Below are 20,484 nucleotides of genomic sequence, written 5' to 3'. Positions count from 1 at the left end.
TATTAGAACTAAAGTAAATTGATCAAGGTCACAAGATATATTAACACAGAGAGGTTAAGTAACTTGACCAGGGTTACAATTATAATTAGTAACTGGAAGAGCCAGAATTCTAGTTAGACTGGCCCTGGAGCCTTTCTCTTAACTATTAATTATATGATAACTTAAAAATCAAAGTTTACTGTACACACACAGACATGCACGCATTCAAACACTAAACATCACTTTTCCTTTTCTATTCAATTACCACCAGCTTTACCCTAAATTTTGGTGAAAAGGAATAAATAAACAATACCTGAATCTTGAATCCTCATTCTGTACACAGAAAGCATGATCACTGATTGCCCTAATAAAACCAAAGTTATAGATTTAATCCTTGTACAGGCCAGCACACTTCACACCGAAAAAAAACCCTCACTAATACAGTGCCAGATATATGCATCCTATCCAGCCCCTACCCTAATAAGTGGCAAATACTCAAGTTCAATGCAACTTATCTCTAATACTAGAAAACAAAACTTGAAAGAGTATTGATGATGCATCAGGAGCATAAATCTTGTAATTGAAGGATAGCATGGTCATTGAAAAATTCAGAAACAGAATTAAAAGCTTGACATAGATTTCAAAAGTAAGGCACTAATGCCCAATTAGTCACAAGCTAAAGTAAAGGCTGGTAGCATTTTTGTCTTTATAGGAAACTCAGGGTTATCATCAGGGATCTTACATATGGACTTGTTTTTTGTTTTGGTTTGTTTTGAGATGGAGTCTTGCTCTTGTCGCCCAGGCTGGAGTGCAGTGGCACAATCTCAGCTCACTGCAGCCTCTGCCTCCAGAGTTCAAGTGATTCTCCTGCCTCAGCCTCCCAAGTAGCTGGGATTATAGGCATGTGCCACCACACTCAGCTAATTTTTGTATTTTTGGTAGAAATGGGGTTTTACCACATTGGCCAGGCTGGTCTCGAACTCCTGACCTCAGATGATCCCCCCACCTCGGCCTCCCAAAGTGCTTGGATTACAGGTGTGAGCCACCGCGCCCGGCCTGGGCTTTTAAGTAGTTATAACCAAGGTTGTCGGTACCACAACAACAGAAATAATTGGATAACTACTGTTGCTAAATGGACAAGCATTTATTAGGGCTACTATCTAACACTGAAGTCTTGAAATATAGCCAGTCCACTGACACTGGACACTGACATATAGGCAGAGAGAAATGACAATGGGAGCCTGAGGTGGCTTCCTCATGATGAATGAAATAAAGGAGACCGCAGGCTAAGTGGCTGGTGCAGGAGATTATTCAGGCCCAGCTAGTAAACAGTCACAGAAAAATCATTCAATGGCAACAATCTCAAAACTGAAGGCTCTTTATGAAGACTGTAAGTTTAAAAGACAGTTGCAAACACAGTCAAACTTTGCCAATAGTGACTACAACCTCAAACTAAAAGGCTTGTCTTTGAGCAGCAGGTGTTATGGTATTGGGGATGTATCAGTCTTTTTCAGTAAAACTGGCCTACATAGATAATAACAAAGTGTATTCACTGCTTTATTGTTGTTTTGATCCACTGTATGTAAACCATGAACTTCAAATTATTTTCCTAATGAAAAAAGCTGTAATTATCCATCAAACTCTGTCTTCCAATGCCTCCTGTGGCCCAGAGTACATGACTGCAAGATGGATGACCCAATGTTGTGTTTGTGGTCTACTGACAACTGAATTATGGTGCTACTGAGGGTAATACAGCATGGCATTGTGAGAAACAGCATAGTATAATGGAAAAACTTGAACTCATCATTTAGTATCTCTAGATCTCAGCTTTTTCATTAAATCCCTTAAATGTATATCTAAAAACTGAGTTGGCAGGGGTGTTATGAAGATTAAAATGCCTGGCATATATAAGATACTAAATAAGTGACCATGCATCATGTTTACATATGTATTCTCTCTGACACACACACACACACACACACACACACACACACACAAAAGGTTAACAGCTGAGGTTGATTTATTGCCCCAAATAACCTGCCCCAGGATAGATTATTGTAATTAGCCTCACTTATTTTCAGTGTGGCCAGCAAGGACAGGGAGAAAAATCCTAATTCTGGGGTCAGACAGTCTGTAGTTAGTGGAGGCTTCTACAGTTTAAAAAGTTAGCATTTGTCAGATGTTCTCACTATTGTTTTGATCTTTATCTCAATGGTTCTGAATGTTTTATTCCCTGTTTGAATATTGGGATGTTTATCAAAGTAAACATTTAACACTGAAGCCCACTGACAAAGAATTTAAATAGACAGTAGGGCAGTTAAAGGGTTTATAGCCAAGATTCAGTAACTGGTTACAGCTCTGTACAACCATGGATCTGCAGTAAATCACACTCTGGTCTGCCTTAGCCTTATTTTGAAATTCCTTTTCAACCCTCTGCCATTCTAATAGCAATGAATTACTCTCTAATTGTATGCTAGATAGCAAGGTGGGGAAGATCTAAATCTCCTAAATCCTATTTTTAATTTATCATGTAGAATTTTGTTACTTTAAATGCAGATCTACTTTTTAACTATTCACAAGCCATATTTTAAATGACAGAATTTCTTTAAAGAAAGGAATCTACTAGTAGTCAACATGTAAGTTCTCTAAAAAATAAGTTTGAGACTTCTATTTAGAAGTTAAAGAAACAGGGACCAGATTTACTCTCCTGCCTTAAGCAACTAAAAAAATTGGACTAAATATAGAAAGAAATGGTTTTCAGACATTGGCTGACAGGCAACACAGGCCTGTGATAGCTAAGAAAGGGACACAAACAAAGTGAGCCCTACGAGTGTACCAGTTTACTGCCTACAGACAGTTCCTGGATGCAGGACAGGGAGGGGGAATGGATCTCACTGAGTCGAAGTGACTGAGATTAGACATCCAGGAGGAAAAAGTGACTAGAATTTGTGGGACAGAGAACTGGAGATAGACAGAACACTCTGGAGTTCTACCGACAGGCCTGTCTAGAGTCTTTGACTAAGTACTGGTCTGCACATGCATGAGAGGAAACTACTCAAGACTACTGGAAGGGAGCAGGCAGAACCATTCCCAGAGTTCTTACAGGGCTGTAAATAGTTTGTGTTCATATCTATCTGAGTAGAAAAACCTTGTAATAGACAAGGAATTAGATACAACCCCCAGAAGAATATTGCCAAAGTAGTGAGGGCTAAATTGGTTCTAGACCAACGGCTGCTCTGGACCCACCATAATAAAGCTTAGAAGTAATGTTTGAAAGGATCAAAGTAATCCTAGGTAACATAACTGCATCCAAAATAAAAGCCAACACTAATTAAAGAAATATAATGAAATTTAATAATCAAGAATATAAAATTAACAATACCTAGTCCCCCACAAAAAATTACCAGGCATGCAAAGAAATGGGAAGATCAGACTTTTAACCAGAAGAAAAAATAAATAAGTAAAAACGTACTCAGAAATGACATGGATGAAAGAACTAGCAAACAAGTATATTAAAATACTTTTACTAAATATGTTCCACATGTTCAAGAAGTGGAGGAAAACATGAACACGAGGACAAGAGAAAGGGAAAGTGTAAAAAAGACATAAATTAAACTTTTACAGACTAAGAATACAACATCTGAAGCCAAAAATAGACTGGATGAGATTAACAACAGATTGTAAACTTCAGAAGTAAAGATCAGTGAACTTGAAGACACAGAATTAGAAATTATCCAAAATGAGGCACAGAGACACAGGAGACTGAATACAAATGAACAGAGCATCAGTGACCTGTGGGACAATATCAAGCAATCTAATATTCATGAAATTGAAGCTCCAGAAGGAAAAGAGATGTGGGGAGGAAGGGAACATAAAAAAATATTTGAAGAAACTATAGCTAAAAGCTTTCCAAATTTGATGAAATCCATAAATCCGAGCATAATATACAGAAAGTGACACCAAGGAACATCATAATAAAACTGCTGAAGTGATAAAAAGAAAACCTTAAAAGTAACCAGAGAAAAAAGACATTACAGCAACATAGATAAGAATTACAGCAGATTTCTGGCCAGGAGCGGTGGCTCACGCCTGTAATCCCAGCACTCTGGGAGGTTGAGGCAGGTGGATCACGAGGTCAGGAGATCAAGACCATCCTGGCTAACACGGTGAAACCCCGTCTCTACTAAAAATACAAAAAAAAAAAAAAAAAAAAAAAAAATTAGCCAGGCATGGTTGTGGGCACCTGTAGTCCCAGCTACTCGGGAGGCTGAGGCAGGAGAATGGCATGAACCCAGGAGGCAGAGGTTGCAGTGAGCTGAGATCACGCCACTGCACTCCAGCCTGGGCAACAGAGCGTGATTCTGTCTCAAAAAAAAAAAAATTACAGCAGATTTCTTCTCATAAACTATGCAAGCCAGTAGGTAATGGATAGACATCTTTAAAGTCCTGGAAGAAACTATTAACCTAGAATTCTTTACCTAGTAAAAATATCTCTCAAAGGTAAAATAGAACTTTTCAGACAGATAAACACTGAAATAATTAATTCCACTATAACTGCACTATCAAAAATATTAAAGAAAGTTATTTAGTCTAAAGAAATTGATAACAGAAACACAAAGGAATAAAAAGGACATCTGAAACAGTAAATAGGTGAGTAAATATACAGGTCATGTTTCCTCATTTTTAAATATCTTTAAAAGATAATTGACTAAAGTAATAATAAAATATGTTAAATAAAATACATGACAGTAACTCAAAGGACCAGAAGGGAAAAATGGAAGTATATAGTTTTAATGTTTTTCTGCTATATGTAAAGTGACATATATTATTTGGAGATAGGGATAAGTTAAAGACATATGTTATAAACAGGAGGACAAGTATTAAGAAAAGATAAAACAAAGACACATAAGCAATAATGCAATAACGAGGACAATATGGGGTCAAGATTAAGAAACTCAAATAATCCAAAATGAGGCCAAAAAAAAAGAGAAAAAAAGGAACAAAGAACAGATAGGACAAATAGAAAACAAACAGCAAGAATGTCAATTCAAGGCCAGCTATCCCAATAATTATAATAAATGTAAATTGTTTAAACATCCCAATTAAAAAGCAGAAATTTTCATATTGGATTAAAAACCAAAGATATGCTTTCTACAGAAACATAATTTAAAAATAAAGACATATATAGGCTAAAAGTAAAATGGTGGAAAAGATACACCATGCAAACAATAACCATAAGAAAGCTGCAGTGATTATATCAATATCAGACAAAATAGACTGCAGAAGAAGGAATATTGCCAGAAAAAAGAAGGCAATCTTATAATGATAAAGGGGCAGTTCATCAAGAGAATATACAATCCTAAATGTGTATGTACCTCATAACAGAGTTTCAAAACACACAAAGTAAGAACTGACAGCACTAAAAGGAGGGAAACACAAGTTTGCCATTATAGTTGGAGACTTCAGTACTCCTCTCTTACTAATTAATGACACAAGTAGATGTAAAAATTAATACAGATATAAAAGACTTAACACTACAAACCTAATTTAGATATACAGAACATTCCACCTAATGACAACAGAATACACATTCTGGGCCATAAAATAAGTCTCAATAAATTTAAGAAAACTGAAATCATATAAAGCATATTCTCTAAGCATAACAGAATTATACTTGAAAGCAATAACAGAAAGCCATTAGGAAAATCCCTAATATTTGAAAACCAAACAATGCACTTCAAAATAACTCATGGGTCAAGGAAGAAATCCTTAGGAAAATTAGAAAATATTTTAAACCTAGTGAAAACAAAAACATTACATATCAAAATCTGTAGGATATAGCTAAAGTAGTACTTAAAGGAAATTTTATAGCATTGAAACACTAGTGTTAGAAAATAAGACAGATCTCAAATCATTAACCTCAGCTTCTATTTTGTTAGAGAAAGAAGAGAAAATAAAATGCAAAGCAAACAAAAGGAAGGAAATAGTAAAGAGTAGAAAACAATGAAATAGAACACAGAAAAACTATAGAGAAAAATCGATGAAATGAAAAGCTGGCTCTTTGAAAAGATCAATACAATTGATAAACCTCTAGCCAGATTGATCAGAAAAAGGAGCAAGAGCAAGAGAGAGAAAGAGAGTGAGAGAGAGAAAGAGGACACAAATCACCACTGATAGGAATGAAAGAAATCTTAGACATCAAAAGGATAATGAAGCAATATTATGAACTACTTTATACCAATAACTTAAACAACTTAGGTGAAATGGACAAATTCTTCAAAAGACACAAACTATCAGAGCTCACTCAAGAAGAAATAGATAACCTGAATAGCCCTATAGCTATTAAAGTACCTGAATTCTTGGTTTAAAATCTATTCACAAAGATAATTCCAGGCACAGATGGCTTTATTGGTGAATTCCATCAAATATTAAAAAAAAAGAAATAATGCCAACACTATATAAACTCTTCTAGAAAACAGAAAAAGAAACCCTACCTACTCATTTCACGAGGCCAGAATTACCCTGACACCAAAACTACACAAGGATATTTAGAAGAGAAAAAATATTAAAGATAAAGGTTACCTAATGGAAAAGGATTAAAAACAGTGAACACAGCAGAAAACATGGAGAAGAGGCTATAAGATTGAAAAGACTTTAGACACTGTCACACTGTCCTTTGTGGAATGCTTGCCCAGTGTAAAGCCCTGTATAGCATAGTGTTTAATAGCATGGCCTTTTGAAATCAAATTGTCTGCCTTGGTTCAGGTCCTGGCCCCACTATTTACTAACTGCATCACTTTGGCCAAGTTACCAAACTTCTCTGTGCACTTTCCATTTAAAACGGAACCCCCCATTATGGGAGTTGTTATGAAGAATAAATGAGTAAATACATTTCAAATGCTTACACCAGTGCCTGGCACATAGTAAAGACTACATACATGTTTGCTGATATTATTATTATACGTGTTATATTAGTTGGTTGTTTTCTTTATTAAGTCATAATATTTTCTCTCAAAATGAGCTAAACAGTATGATAAGTGACTACCCTCATTGTTTAGTCCCCTGTTGCTGCCATAAAAACGACGACAAACTTAGTGGCTTAAAACAACAGAAACTTATTCTCTCACAGTTCTGGAGGCCTGAAGTTCAATATTAGCTTCACTGGGTGGAAATCGAGGGGTCAGCAGGCTGCGCTCTCCCTCTGGAGGTTCTAGGGAAGAATCTATCCAATCTTTGCCTCTGTGTTTACATTGTCTCCACCTTGTCTGTGTCTCCCTCTGCCTCTCTCTTATAAGGACACTTGTGATTGTATTTAGGGCCCACCCAGATATAACCCCTCCATGTCAAGGTCCTTAATTTAATCACATCTGCAAATACTCCTTTTCCTTATAAGGTAATATTTACAAGTTCTGGGGATAAGGAGCTAATATATTTGGGTGGTCATTATTCAGCCTACTACTTATCACTAGGGAAGGCTGATGTGGTGTGGAAATTATTACATAAACAACATTTATTTTTAAAGGATATTTAGCTCTCTCTACAACAAACCTGTTATGCAACCATCTTTCAAGGCACAATCCATTCACCTAGAGATAGGTCCCAAAACTGTAAGCATAGTATCTACAATGAACTATAACACCACAATAGTGCTAACATGCAAACTCAAATCTATACAATTATGACACTGATCACAAACTTTGGGGGAGGGAAACATGCCCGGACCTTCTTGTGATTCAAATAAAACAGCTTACTAAGATCACTAGTACGAATCAAAAAGATAAAGAGAAACTAGATTTGGTGATGGCAGTTATAACTAAAGGAAGATTGAAAAAAATCAGCTCACTCTTAATGACCACAGGTACTGGAACTCAAAGCCTGCATGTTCACCCTACATTACACAGTAATGAAGAACTTCAGTTCTAGAGTCAGTCCTCAGTTCAAAATCTGGCTAATGTATTCATGATTTGAACTTGGACAAGTTATTTCACCTCTTTTTTTTTCTTTTTTCTTTCCTTTTTGTCACCGAGGCTGGAGTGTGGTGGCATGATCATAGCTCACTGCAACCTTGACCTCTTGGGATCAAGCAATCCTCCCACCTCAGCCTCCTGAGTAGCTGAGACCACAGGTGCATGCTACCACACCTGGCTTATTTTTAAATTTTTTTGTAGAGACAAAGTCTTGCCATGTTGCCCAGGTTAGTCTCAAACTCTTGAGCTCAAGTGATCCTCCTGCCTCGGCCTCCCAAAGGGCTGTGATTACAGGTGTAAGCCACCGTGCCCAGACTATTTTCACCTCTTTGAGCCTGTTTCTTCATCTGTAAAGTGGAAATAACATGAGTACTTACCTCAGAGTAGCTGTGAGGATTAAATAAGAATTCACATAATGCTCTAGCATGACAATTATCATATACGAGCACTCAATAGGTTGTAATTCCAACTATTATTATGTAATAAACACTACCGACTCTAATACAACACCATCTTCTCTTTTATTTCAGGAGAAATTTGTCTTATCTTCAGTTTCTTTACTGTCAGGAGCTATTCCTCTGGGGACTGTCATCTCAGGGAGGAAAGGCACCCACATGACGAAAGCAAATAAAATAATGTAGTCTGCAATTCTGGTATGCATATCCTTGGGGAAACAGGAAAAGAGGAATAAAGATGGCACTTTGTAAGCTAGTAAAGGACAGGAAGTAGGGCAAAGTGTGTGACTGAGACATACAGTACTTGAGGTTGGGGGAAATAAGAAAAAAAATAAGAATTTAAATAGCAGAAGTCTAAGTAAAAGGATGTAATAGATGCATTCTCTACAGGAACTTATTGAATGACTAGAACTTTGCACTCTGGAAATATGAAGGCTGAAAGGAAGGAGTTACGGGTTATGTCATGAGGAGTACAGACAAGATAAACCCAAATGAGCTCATTTCAACATACCAGAACCCCAGTCCCAGGACTGAGATGAAGTAGAGGATAGACAAGAGAAGCTAGAAACTCAAGAAAGTTTGTGTTTAGGACAAATAAAACACTGCAAGCAACTCCAAGATATGGGTGGTGTGTGGTTCCTCAGTATTTCCAGCAGCGAGTCCAGTATCTCACATGCCATTAACAAACTGGGGTTGAATGAACAAACATATATATTCAAAATGAAACATACTGGCAGTAGACAAAAAGGCTCATTAAAGGTTCTTTGCTAACTGCATGATTCCGTCTCTGGTCTCACTCCTGTCCAAACCACCCTTCACACTGCTGATGTGTTCTTCCTAAAAGGCAGATCTGATCACATTACTCCTAAGGGCTTTAACAGCTCCCTATGGCCTCCACTGTAAAGTCCAAATTCCGTAGCCTGGTAAACCAAGCCTTTTGTGATTTGATGCCAGCCTACTTTTCAGCCTTGTTTCTGCGACGACCCTCCTCAAATGTTCTGCTGTGGTCTTGGAAGGTTGTTTGGAGGTCCCCCCATATGTGCTCTCTCAAGCAAATACACCCCCACCTTTGCAGACACTACTTCCTGTCTGGCTGAGAAGCTCCGTCTTACCCTTCAAATGTCACTTTCTCCAGAAAACTTTTCCTAACATTTCTAAGCAGGGACCATACTTCTATTATGGTACTAAGTACAGTACCATAATTAATGTTTCCATGTCTTTCTTTCTTTAGAAGCCTCTGTAGTACCAGGCCTGGGTTCTCCTCATCTTTGCATCCCCAGCTGCTACAGTGAGGTATAGAAGCTTATTAAATGTTTGTTGAATACATAAATAAGATTGTAGAGGCCAAAAATAGAAATAAAGCTTAAATACTCAGGTAAACAAAGACAGCAGGATACTAAAAGACAGTTAGGGATGGGCAAGCCCATCCCTGCAATCAGAAGATTTTGTCATGGCTAGCAGCTGCAATACGCCCTTCCAATTGAGCTCTGTTATCATGATCAGAAACCAAATTGTGGGCTGGCTATACGATGGGGCTGACCTAGTATCACATTCCCTACTTATATTATTCCAAACCATTTCTAATACTCTGCCTTTGAGAAAGCAATTTCATTTTCACGTGCTTTAGTGTCACCATCTTATGTGAAGTAACCTCTATTTCAAAATGCCCTAAAAGCCAAGTTCTGCCCTCTTATTCTAATTCTCATTTTCTCTCTCTCTTACTAAGTGGAATGGAAAACTTCCTTGCTAACTTAACAATGAGAATAGTCTGAGCCTAAATTTACTGTATACTTTAGGCAAGTTATTATACCTTTATACACCTCAACCTTCTGTTCCTTCAAATATCAACTCTATCTAGGAGGCCCCAGGAAATAATGAAAAGTAAAACCTACACGATTCTTATTATGTGCCTCACATGTATTAACCTGTTTAATTCTATAATTCTTCGAGGTAGGACTGTGATTCTCATTCTCCCCCACTATACCCAAGAAGAGTGGAGCAGAGAGAGTACAGATGGAAGGAGGCTGGGAAGTTCACAGCTCACGAGTGGCAGAGGCAAGGCTGGAACCCCAGCATTATGGCTTTAGTGTCCCTGCAGTGAACTCTTACCTCCAACTGCCTCTCTGCAGGCCGGTGGAAGATACTGTGCTTGGAACATAACTCTAGCACATTAAAGTATTAAAGGGCTTAAAAATTATATATTTTTTGAAACAAATGCAAGCCTTATTTGTAACTGAAAACAAAATAAAAGTGGGAAGAGAAGGAATGGAGACACTGAATGGTAGGCTTCAGATACGGGACAGTGTTCCGTATTTCAATCCAAATGCATCTTACGGCCAAGATTTTAAGACCTGAAACCATCCGTCTCGTACAGTTAAAATAAGAAGGATCTCATGATTGTAGCCATCAAGGAGACAGATGTGTCCTTCACTGGTACTGTGTCTAAAATTAAGACGACACTGTCACTAAATGGACATCTACTTTGGGGTATGGCTTTATGGACCAATGAATTAGGTTTTCCTCAGGAGCAGCAACCAAAGAATAGACATAACACAAGATACATTCCTGTTAAGCTTTTTGTACAGAAGCAGAATTTTATTTCTAGAAACAGCATTAGATATTTAATTAAGTTCACATTACCCTATACTAAAAAAATTAATTTGGGGCAAAACTTAAAGAACTAGTTGTAATGCAGTACTTTCAAATTATCAACTGCTTATAATTATATTTCCTTCTGGACAATGGAAATATATATTTTTTATTTAGAAAGTGCTGAATAAGGCCGGGCACAGTGGCTGACGCCTGTAATCCCAGCACTTTGGGAGGCCGAGGAGGGCGGGTCACGAGGTCAGGAGTTCAACACCAGCCTGGCCAACGTGGTGAAACCCCATCTCTACTAAAAATACAAAAATTAGCCGGGCGTGGTGGCGCACACCTGTAGTCCCAGCTACTCGGGAGGCTGAGGCAGGAGAATCGCTTGAACCCGGGAGGCGGAGGTTGCAGTGAGCCGAGATTGCACCATTGCACTCCAGCCTGGTCAACAGAACAAGACTCCGTCTCAAAAAAAAAAAAAAAAAGTGCTGAATATTTGTTGAGTAAATTAATACTATTATAGAGATTGATTCATTAATACTATTTTACAGATAGATTCATTTCCAGATGGTTCCTTACAAGGAATGGGTGCCTTATAATAGTCATCATTTGTCCTGGAGAACTTACTCCTCAAGACTCTTGAAAAGTCTAAAGCCACCTTTATCTGTACCCATGGTTTCTACATCTTTTCTTCCCCCATCAGAAGGAGAACAGAGAAAGATCAGGTTACATTGCTTCTGTGGGCCTGCATAAATTCCTGCGAGGTTCTCTCTTCTGTCAGGAAAAGTTTCCCTGGCAACCATATTTACACACTCACTCAATTCCCTCCCCTCCTTTGATTCACTGGTGAGTATAAAAATTAATTTGCATTGATTTGCTGAAGCTTACAAGTTAATCATTCTAACAGACTCACAAAATTTTAGATGCTGGTCTCTGCCCAAAACTTGTTTCTTAAAGGGCCTGTTTACTTTCTTTAGAAATTTGAATGTAATTATCTTCAGTTTAAATATTTTTAAATACATTTAATATGTATTCTGTATGTTTCTGCCTTCAGGTACAAAAAACAATATTTTTCTATGGGCATCTGGCCTATATTATTAGTTAGGACGATCAAGAAACAAAGAGATACTTTAGTTCTGAGTAAGCAAGGGGTCGGATTCTTATCCAGCTATAATAAGGCCCTGGAAGATAAAAGTCAAGGACCAAAAAAAAAAAGTCTGGGTCACATGAAAAGATGAATCAGGCCTAAGATTCTGGGTGATCTGAGGTCAGGACCTGGATAATAGGAATGGGACATGAGTTATCAAGAATTGAGTTTCATTAATTCATTCACTAAGTATTTGCTGTGCATCTACTAGGGCATGGTGTCGGGAAAAGGGCAGTGAATAAGCCAGACACAGATGTACCCTCGTAAAATTTAAGAGTCAAATATCTGAATAGTAAACAAATGTTGACTTTATTATTGAACCAAGTATCTTTGGACTAGGGGTGCTCACTGTATAATTTCCTATAAGGGCCAGAATTGGTTTCAGACTAGGAATGGCCCAGAGACCTATAGATAAAGATAAGTTCAAGAAGTCTTCACTGGAGTAGATAAGTTGGCAAGTCAAGCAGTCTTGGACATATACAACAGTTTCTTTACATTTAACCTTCAACAACAATGATATATGAGCGTATCACAGGAAACAAGGCTAGACGCTTTGCAATATACCTACGTTTTATAAAGAATAAAGTCAAAGCTGATAAAGATATGAGTTATTCTTCAGTTCTTTTAACAACCATTTACTGAGCATCGGTGATGTTCAAGAAACAGTTTTAGGAACTGAAGTTAAGGGTATGAAAAAGACACGGTCCCTAGCAATTATAACAATGTGGTAAATGCTATAATGAGATGTTAAAGTATGAAGAAATATCAAAGAGGAAGATTACTAATTCTTAAAAAGCAAGCTGGGAAATGCCTTCTGAGAGGTAATGCTTGAATTGAGTCTTAAAAGATAAGTAGAAAATTTTGTTTTAAGCTGGTAAATGTTGGGGTAATTTGTTATACAGCAATGGATAACTACTACAGTGCCTTATGGAGACCATGCCACAGCATAACTAGGAGAGTACGGAGAAGACCCAACCCAGCCACGTAAACTGTGTTTCATGATGTATACTGCAGGTTATATTGGACATCTCTTCATATTTTTCTTCTCACGTATTCTTAGGCTTACCTGATCCATGTTGGGCATAGAAAATGAGAACAAACACTGTGAACGGGGATGAGACAGGTAATGGGAGGAGGCAACACAGTCTCAGTCTTGTCTGATTTCCCCCACAAAGGAATCCAGCTTGGTTGACGTAGGACTTGGTCAAGTGGTAAGTGTCAAGTGATGTCAGGACTTGGTCAAATCATTACTTAGAGAGACCAGAAGTGAGAGGAGCAAGATGATGAGTAAAAATTGTTTCTGAGAGAACCATAACCATGAAACCCAGAAAAACCTAATTGGTTGTCAGTTCGCTAATCACTTTTCTATTTCTTTTCCAAAGTCAAAAATGAGAGAAAATAGCAGTTTCTGTTTTTCATGATTCATGTGGGTAGATGAAGGAACAGAGTAGGCAACAAAGGCAAGACAGAACAGAAGCATTCCAGATAATGGTGGCAACCAGTGGGGTTCAAAGCTGCTGCTGGGGGGGGGGGGGTCCATGGTTTGAGGGTCAAAGGGTGGCATCGACCTGGTTAAAAAGGCACCAGATGAGGGCAGACAAGTCATAGTGTACCTGTTCCACTCCAATTTCTGTTTCAGTAGGTTGAAAAATGGTCTCCATATCTTCCCATGAACACATGGGTATATCTGACTACAAAAGGAATAGAAATGAACTTGTGTTGTATTTAAACTGGGAGTAACAATAGCATCAGGACTATAAGTCTCTCCAGTAATACCCTCAAAACATGGTGGATGAGTTTCCAGAAGTCAGTCTAAGTAAGCAATTCCTTGCCTCTTTATTCTCTATTCTCTTCATATTGACTGGGCATTTCCTTTTGCCCTTCACACCAGCAAACTCACAGAGTCCAAAATGAGGGGACCATAGGAAAATGTGATTGTGCAGCACGACACAGCAAGCAAGGACTTAGGCCACCTACCCAAACCAAGGGCCACAGCACAAAATGCTTTCCTACCTTCAGGAGGTAGTACAGATACCTTCAGGCAGAACTGGGTACATAATTTGTGGGGCCTGGTGCAAAATGAAAATGTAGAACCCCCTTGTTAAAAATTATTAAGAATTTCAAGACAGCAACAAGAGAGTATTAAACCAAGCGTGGGGCCCCTCTAAACACAAGGCCCTGGGAGACGGCACAGGTTGCATACCCACAAAGCTGGCCCTGACTTCGGAGACAGTATAGCATGATCCTTCAGGAAAGCTTTAGAGTCTGAGCTGGATCCAAGCCCCATCTGTGCCACTCATTAGCTATGCGACCTCCGGCAATTTACTTAGTTTTTCCATGTTGCCAAGAGGTTGTGTGGTTATAATCTGGTGCTGGGAAAATTAAATGGGATAATGAACAGAATGTATACAAAGAGCTTAGCACAATGCCTAGCACATAGTGAGCACTCAATAAATGATAGCTGTACTATTACTGTTCAGTGAAACATACAGGTAGTTACCAAAGCAGTAAGTTTAAGAAATGAACTACTGACTTGCTATTAAGGATATGAAAGAAAAAGAATAATATTTTAGGTCAACTAAAATAATGAAGCAGACAGGGAAAATTAATCTTCCGCTTGACTGTGCTGCCTTCGCTAATCACTTTTCTATTTCTTTTCTACCTTTCATTGCCAAACATACAAAAGGTGATCCACATGACTCCACTTCTTATCTGCATCTCATGCCACAGTTCTCTCTCACGTGGTTTTTGATATCCCCATGGCCACCCCCACCACTCTACTGAAGCTATCATTTTCAAAAAGTTACCAATGACCTTCTGTTTACTAAATATAATGAATGTTTCCCACTCTTTCTGTACAATTTCATACTGCTGACCAATTTCTGCAGCTCAAAACTTTTTCTTCACTTGACTTCTGTGATACTACACTCTCATGGTTAACAGCATGTCTAACTGGCCTTGGCATCTGTCAGGTACACAACAAACGGTGGTGAATAGGATGCATTTGCTGGATGAATACATTAGATGGTTCTCTTGCTTCTTTGATATTCCTTATTTTCTACCATCCGGACTCCATGTCTTCTCCCTCCCTCCCTAAATGTGGGATATATCTCCAAGCTTCCGTCCTTCATCCTCTATTCTATTTCTATGCTGTTACCAGCGGTGAACTCAGCTAATCATATGGCTTCAATTATCACCATTTTTTTTCTTTTCTCAATTCCTATAATACCACGCATTAAGCATCTCAAAAAGGTACTAAATGACTGCTATACATTTTTTATTTCATTTAGTCCTCACAACTATATTGGGTAGGTAGCATTATTACAGATGAAGAAACTGAAGTCAAAGTCATGTAGCAAGTACCTGGTAGAACTGGGATCCAAATCTTTGTTTAGCTGAGAATAACCCCCATACGACACCACAACTCTCATTTTCCTGTCTCCTCCACATCACAAATACAGGATAGTATTTGCACACAAGCAGGTGTTCAGTAAATACACTGATTGAGAAGATTGCTTAAATACCGCCCATGATTTTCCAGCACTTACGGTATCATCAATCTTAGCAGACCATATTAAGCATGTCACCCCAGTGACACCTTCTTTACATGACTTGATCTGTAATATAATTCAAAACAGGAAATTTGCCAAAAACTCACCATAATCCATTCTAAAAATAAATTTGGTCTAAGCAAAGCAAAAAGGCCTTTATCTGATTCAAATTTTGGGAGATTTTTGGGGATGAGGTCCACTTTGCTACTCTGGGCCCAACCTTGCTCAGCTTCTAAATGATCAGGAAGTAAAAATAGGCTGGCTAGTTGATGGCTAATGAGGTTAAATGGACTATTTATAGTTCTAGAGATAGATGCTAAGACAGCAGAATGGGATTTTCTCTGCTCTGGTAGCTAAGACCTCATTAAAAGAAGCCCAATACATATGAGACATGGGTGGAAACTGGGATGAAGAGAAGAGGATAATAGTAAGGAGGGAGGGTGAACAGAAAGGGGGAGGCACTGGAAAGCCTATGGAGGGCCTGGCCCAGTCCGGCAGATCCAATGCTGTTATGCACAGCTGGCACCAGTCAACAGTGGGCTCAGCCGCATTTGCACGATTCATGGTCTCAGTCCTGGACTACTTGCCCTGACCCATCTCACACTCCAATCCTCTCTTAATCCAGATCCTTCCAGCTTCTGATCTTACTACTTATTTCCCCAGGTCTCACAAATTTGACATCCAGCATTGCTTCCCTAGTTATGGCCATGTATTCTCTTTTTGTATGATTTAGATTTGCCCTCCTCAGATGCTGCCTCTAGTGCCAAACATTATGCCCAGTTTTCAGGCCCTCTCCCTTGGAGCAATTGAAAACTACTCCTATTTCACCTCCACATGATGGACTCTTACTTGGAAAGATATGGGTGACAAAGACCAGGAATGAGACTCAGAAAAACTGATGAGGGGAAAATATGGGGGAGAAAACAGTAAGAAAAATATCACTGGACAACTGTGCGGGGAATGAGAAATTCTAGGCTATTTTTAGAAAGTTACATTACAGAGAAAGGAAAAAAAGCCATAGTTACAATACAAAGCCATTCCCTAGAGATAACATATTCTTTATGTGGCTGCGTTCGCTGTTCCCCCGCTTTGGCTGCCTTTTCAGTCCTGTCCAATTTTCTCTGCAAGGTAAACTCCTATTCATCCTTCAACACCTTGCTTAAATATGTTCTCTGGAAAGCCTTCCCTGGTTCTCTCAGACAGCTAATTGTTCCTTCCTCTGTGCTTCCACAGCCCTTTGCATTCACGTCTATTATGCAATTTCATTTGTTTCTCCCACCACTTCTTTCAGGACAAGGACTAATTATCTTATTCATCTTTGCATCCCCAAGACATAGCAGAGTGCCTGGCATATGCCAAGTATTTGTTGTTGGGTGATAAAAGACATCAAGAGCAACGTGGACGTGCAATTTGCACTTCACTTGCAAAATCAGATTGGTTTCTGGTACTTTTCAATTGTAACCGCGTTTTCTCTTGATTTAGAAGGAACGACTTTAGACTCATAAAAGAAACTCTATTGGTATCACGGGCGCATTCGCCGATTTTTCATCCCCACTTGTGATAGAAATATTTTTTTCCCCCACACTTCCAAGAAACTCCCAGGGCAAGCTTAGTATCAGTGGCGCATCTCTCCTCCTACCATTTCTATTGTAGCGAAAGCTAAATTACACTGTCAGCCTAAAGCTGCCACCAGTCTTAGTGAATTGGGGGAGGGGGTTAATTACAAGAAGCCACTTCAGTAGCAGACTTAGGAGGGGGAAGGGGGGGAGGATGAATTTAAACCTCGCTTTATAAGAAATCTGTTAGACACTCACGTAGAACAGCCGCTTCCTCTGTGCATGACAGACCCGATCCAGGTGTCCAGCAGCGACCTTTTCCCATGGGTGTCAGGTCATCACCCAGCACAGAAAACAAGGGACCAGCGCCTTTCTAGGGCATCCCTCCTTCTCCAACCTTGGGGCCCGCTTTTCCTTTAGGGGACTGTTCTCTCCTCCCAGTTCCAGCAACCCCCGGTTCCCTCTGCTGGTGCCCCCCACGCCACGCTTGACTCTGGACCGAAAGTGCCGGCGGCTGGGCTGTCACGCCGCGGCTGGGGAGCGGGCGCCCTGGTCAGGCCCGACGCCCGGGTCTCACCGCACTCTGCGGGACGAGCGGAGCAGGCGCAGGCCGCGCAAGGCCACGGGCTGCCGCGGCGCGGGCCTCTCCGCGGGAGGGGGCTCGGTCCCGGGAGAAAGCGAGCCAGTGACGGGACCTCGGCCCGTTCCCGTTCCGCTTCCTGGCAGTTCCCCGGCAAGCCTCGGCCCCAGAGCTCTCCGCAGCCCTCCTCGCGGCGGGTTCCCGGCCCGGGGGCGCCGCAATCTGCCGGTCGCCGGCCGGGACTGCGGGCTCCCAGCGCGGGCCCCACGCCGCGGACCAGGGGTCAGGCCGCCCGCCGCCCGCCCGTCCGTGCCCATGGCAATGCCCCGCCCCGCGCGGCCCGTCCCGGCCGAGCGCTCCGGCCGGACCGTGACAGCTGGGTGCCCAAAGGGTTAAGCCGGCAGCGCGGCGGCCGGTGTCCCCCACGCGCTGCCCGTCAGCCGCGAGCTGGCCCCAGCGCGCACGCGCCCGCCCGTTACCTGCGGTCGCCTCCGCGCTCCTCCTCCACCTGGCCGCTCTCTCCCGGGGGCCGCCCCTCAGCCCGCCCCCTCGGCTCCGCGCCGCGCACCCCGCTGGCTACTCGGACGCGGCCCGCGGAGGAGGGGCGTGGGCGCCATTACCATATATTAGCATACCAGCGCGCGTCACGTGGCAGCACCAGCCAATGGTCACCCTGGAAGGGCGGGGATTGGGCGGAACACGCCTTAGTGCTGCTCCCAGCCTGAACCGGTGGCCATGGCAACGGGCGGGTGGGCGGGGGAGTGGGGAGGCGCGGGAGCCCGGTGCCCCCGGGAGCATCTCCTGTACCTGAGCTCCACATGGCGACCACGCTCAGTTTTCCCACCTCGCGGATGGAGAGATTTGTCTCAGCCAGAGAGATTCAGATTCAGCCAACATTTATTGAGCACTTACCACGTGCCTTAACACTTTGCTGCAGAATGTGCTGTCCTATTAACCCCACTAGATAGTAGGGAAAGTGGAGGCTCAGAGAGGTTAGATCATTCACTCAAAATCATACAACAACGTTAAATGGCAAAAGTGGAGATCTAAGATCATTTTGACTTCAGACCCGGGACAATCGCGAGTTTTTTTAATCCAGCCGGGGTCTCCTAGCACCTCCTCACAATTCCAGGTGTGCTGAGCAGTTGAGAAAATCCTTGTACATAATTTGTACAGCGTTTTACTGTTTCCTTACAGTGACCTTTGAGATTAGTAGGCAGAACAGTTATGCCCGTATTACAAAGGAGAGAAAATAAGGCTCAGCGAGGCCATGTGACGTAATTTAGGTCAAACAGCTATTAAGAGCTAATGCTAAGTTACAGTGATTTACACTGAAGCTTATTACTTTAGAAACTTTTAAATTCAGTCTTCTCAACATGGTGGAATTACTGTGACCATTCTATGGATTAAGAAACCGAGACTTTGGGAAGTTAAGCAAATTGCCCAACGTTATACTGCTAGTAAATAGCAGATTTAGGGTTCAAATCCAGGTTTATCTGGCCCCAAAAGCAAGTCTCATTGTATCAGATTTATTTAATTTAGGATTGGACTTAGAATCCCTTCTCTAATAGAATTTTGTCTCCTCTCAAGATATGATGGTGTTATGTCTTAATCCCACAGCAAATATACCTTGTGACAAGTGACATGTGTTAAGGTCACAGAGGCTATATATTAAAAGAGAATAGAGTCACCAGGTAGGTAGGGGCACTGTAGAATTCTCTGTCTTTCCTTTGTTTTTTTTTTTGTTTGTTTGTTTTGTTGTTGTTTTTTTTTTTTTTTTTGAGTCCGATCTCGCTCTTGTCACCCAGACTGGAGTGCAATGGTGTGATCTTGGCTCACTGCAACCTCTGCCTGCTGGATTCAAGCTATTCTCCTGACTCAGCCTCCTGAGTAGCTGGGATTACAGGCATCTGCCACCACACCCGGCTAATTTTTGTACTTTTAGTAGAGACAGGGTTTCGCCATGTTGGCCAGGTTGGTCTCGAACTCCTGACCTCAGGTGATCCACCCGCCTTGGCCTCCTAAAGTGCTGGGATTACAGGCATAAGCCACCGCGTCCGGCCCGTCTTTCCATTTTTACTCTAGGGATTTGATAGTTTAGCTAAAGGCACAGTAGTTTAAAAACACAAACATCTGCGTACAGACTTGTTTAGCTCAGTGATTCTCTAATTTTATTTATTTATTTATTTATTTAGAGACAGAATTATGCTCTATCATCCAGGCTGGAGTGCAGTGGTGTGATCATAGCTCACTATAACATTGAACTCCTGGGCTCAAGTGATCCTCCTGCCTCAGCCTTCCGAGGAGTAGCTGTGACTACAGGCATGCACCCCAGCACCCGGGTAATTGTTATGTTGCCCAGGCTTGTCTTGAACTTCTGGCCTCAAGCAATCCTCCTACTTGGGCTTCCCAAAACTCTGAGATTCACAGGTGTGAGCTACCACATCTGGCCATGGTTCTCTAACTTTAATATATTTATGGATTACTGGACAGGGCTGTATGCCTCAAACTAAATATACTAAACTTTATAGGCATTTAAAGGGATTATCAAAGCTAATTTTGAATATACGTACATTTCACCTTCCTAGACTACTTTAAAACCCAGTTTCCTCCTAAAACATGACTGGTGCTTAAGAGCACAAACATAGAAACAGACC

The 20,484-nt window shown here is 40.8% G+C and overlaps 1 protein-coding gene across 4 annotated transcripts in view; it reads right to left on the bottom strand.

Annotated features, from left to right (window-relative positions):
* The window catches only part of PHC2 (polyhomeotic homolog 2), a 112,050-nt gene extending 93,658 nt beyond the window's left edge, over positions 1–18,392 (bottom strand). For 2 of the 4 annotated variants that reach the window (XM_055254904.1, XM_055254906.1), the window contains exon 1: positions 17,506–17,621. The gene's annotated coding sequence lies outside the window, so the exon portion shown is untranslated. Of the gene's footprint in view, positions 1–17,505; positions 17,622–18,306 lie in introns of those variants that run through there. The other 2 variants (XM_055254905.2, XM_063627953.1) reach the window with 2 other exon arrangements.
* Positions 18,393–20,484: the final 2,092 nt, after the last annotated feature.

Source organism: Symphalangus syndactylus, chromosome 12, assembly GCF_028878055.3.
Source record: "Symphalangus syndactylus isolate Jambi chromosome 12, NHGRI_mSymSyn1-v2.1_pri, whole genome shotgun sequence".
In the NCBI taxonomy this organism is placed as follows: domain Eukaryota; kingdom Metazoa; phylum Chordata; class Mammalia; order Primates; family Hylobatidae; genus Symphalangus; species Symphalangus syndactylus.
Note: the sequence above shows the minus strand (reverse complement) of the source record. Positions and strands in the feature narration are given on the sequence as shown.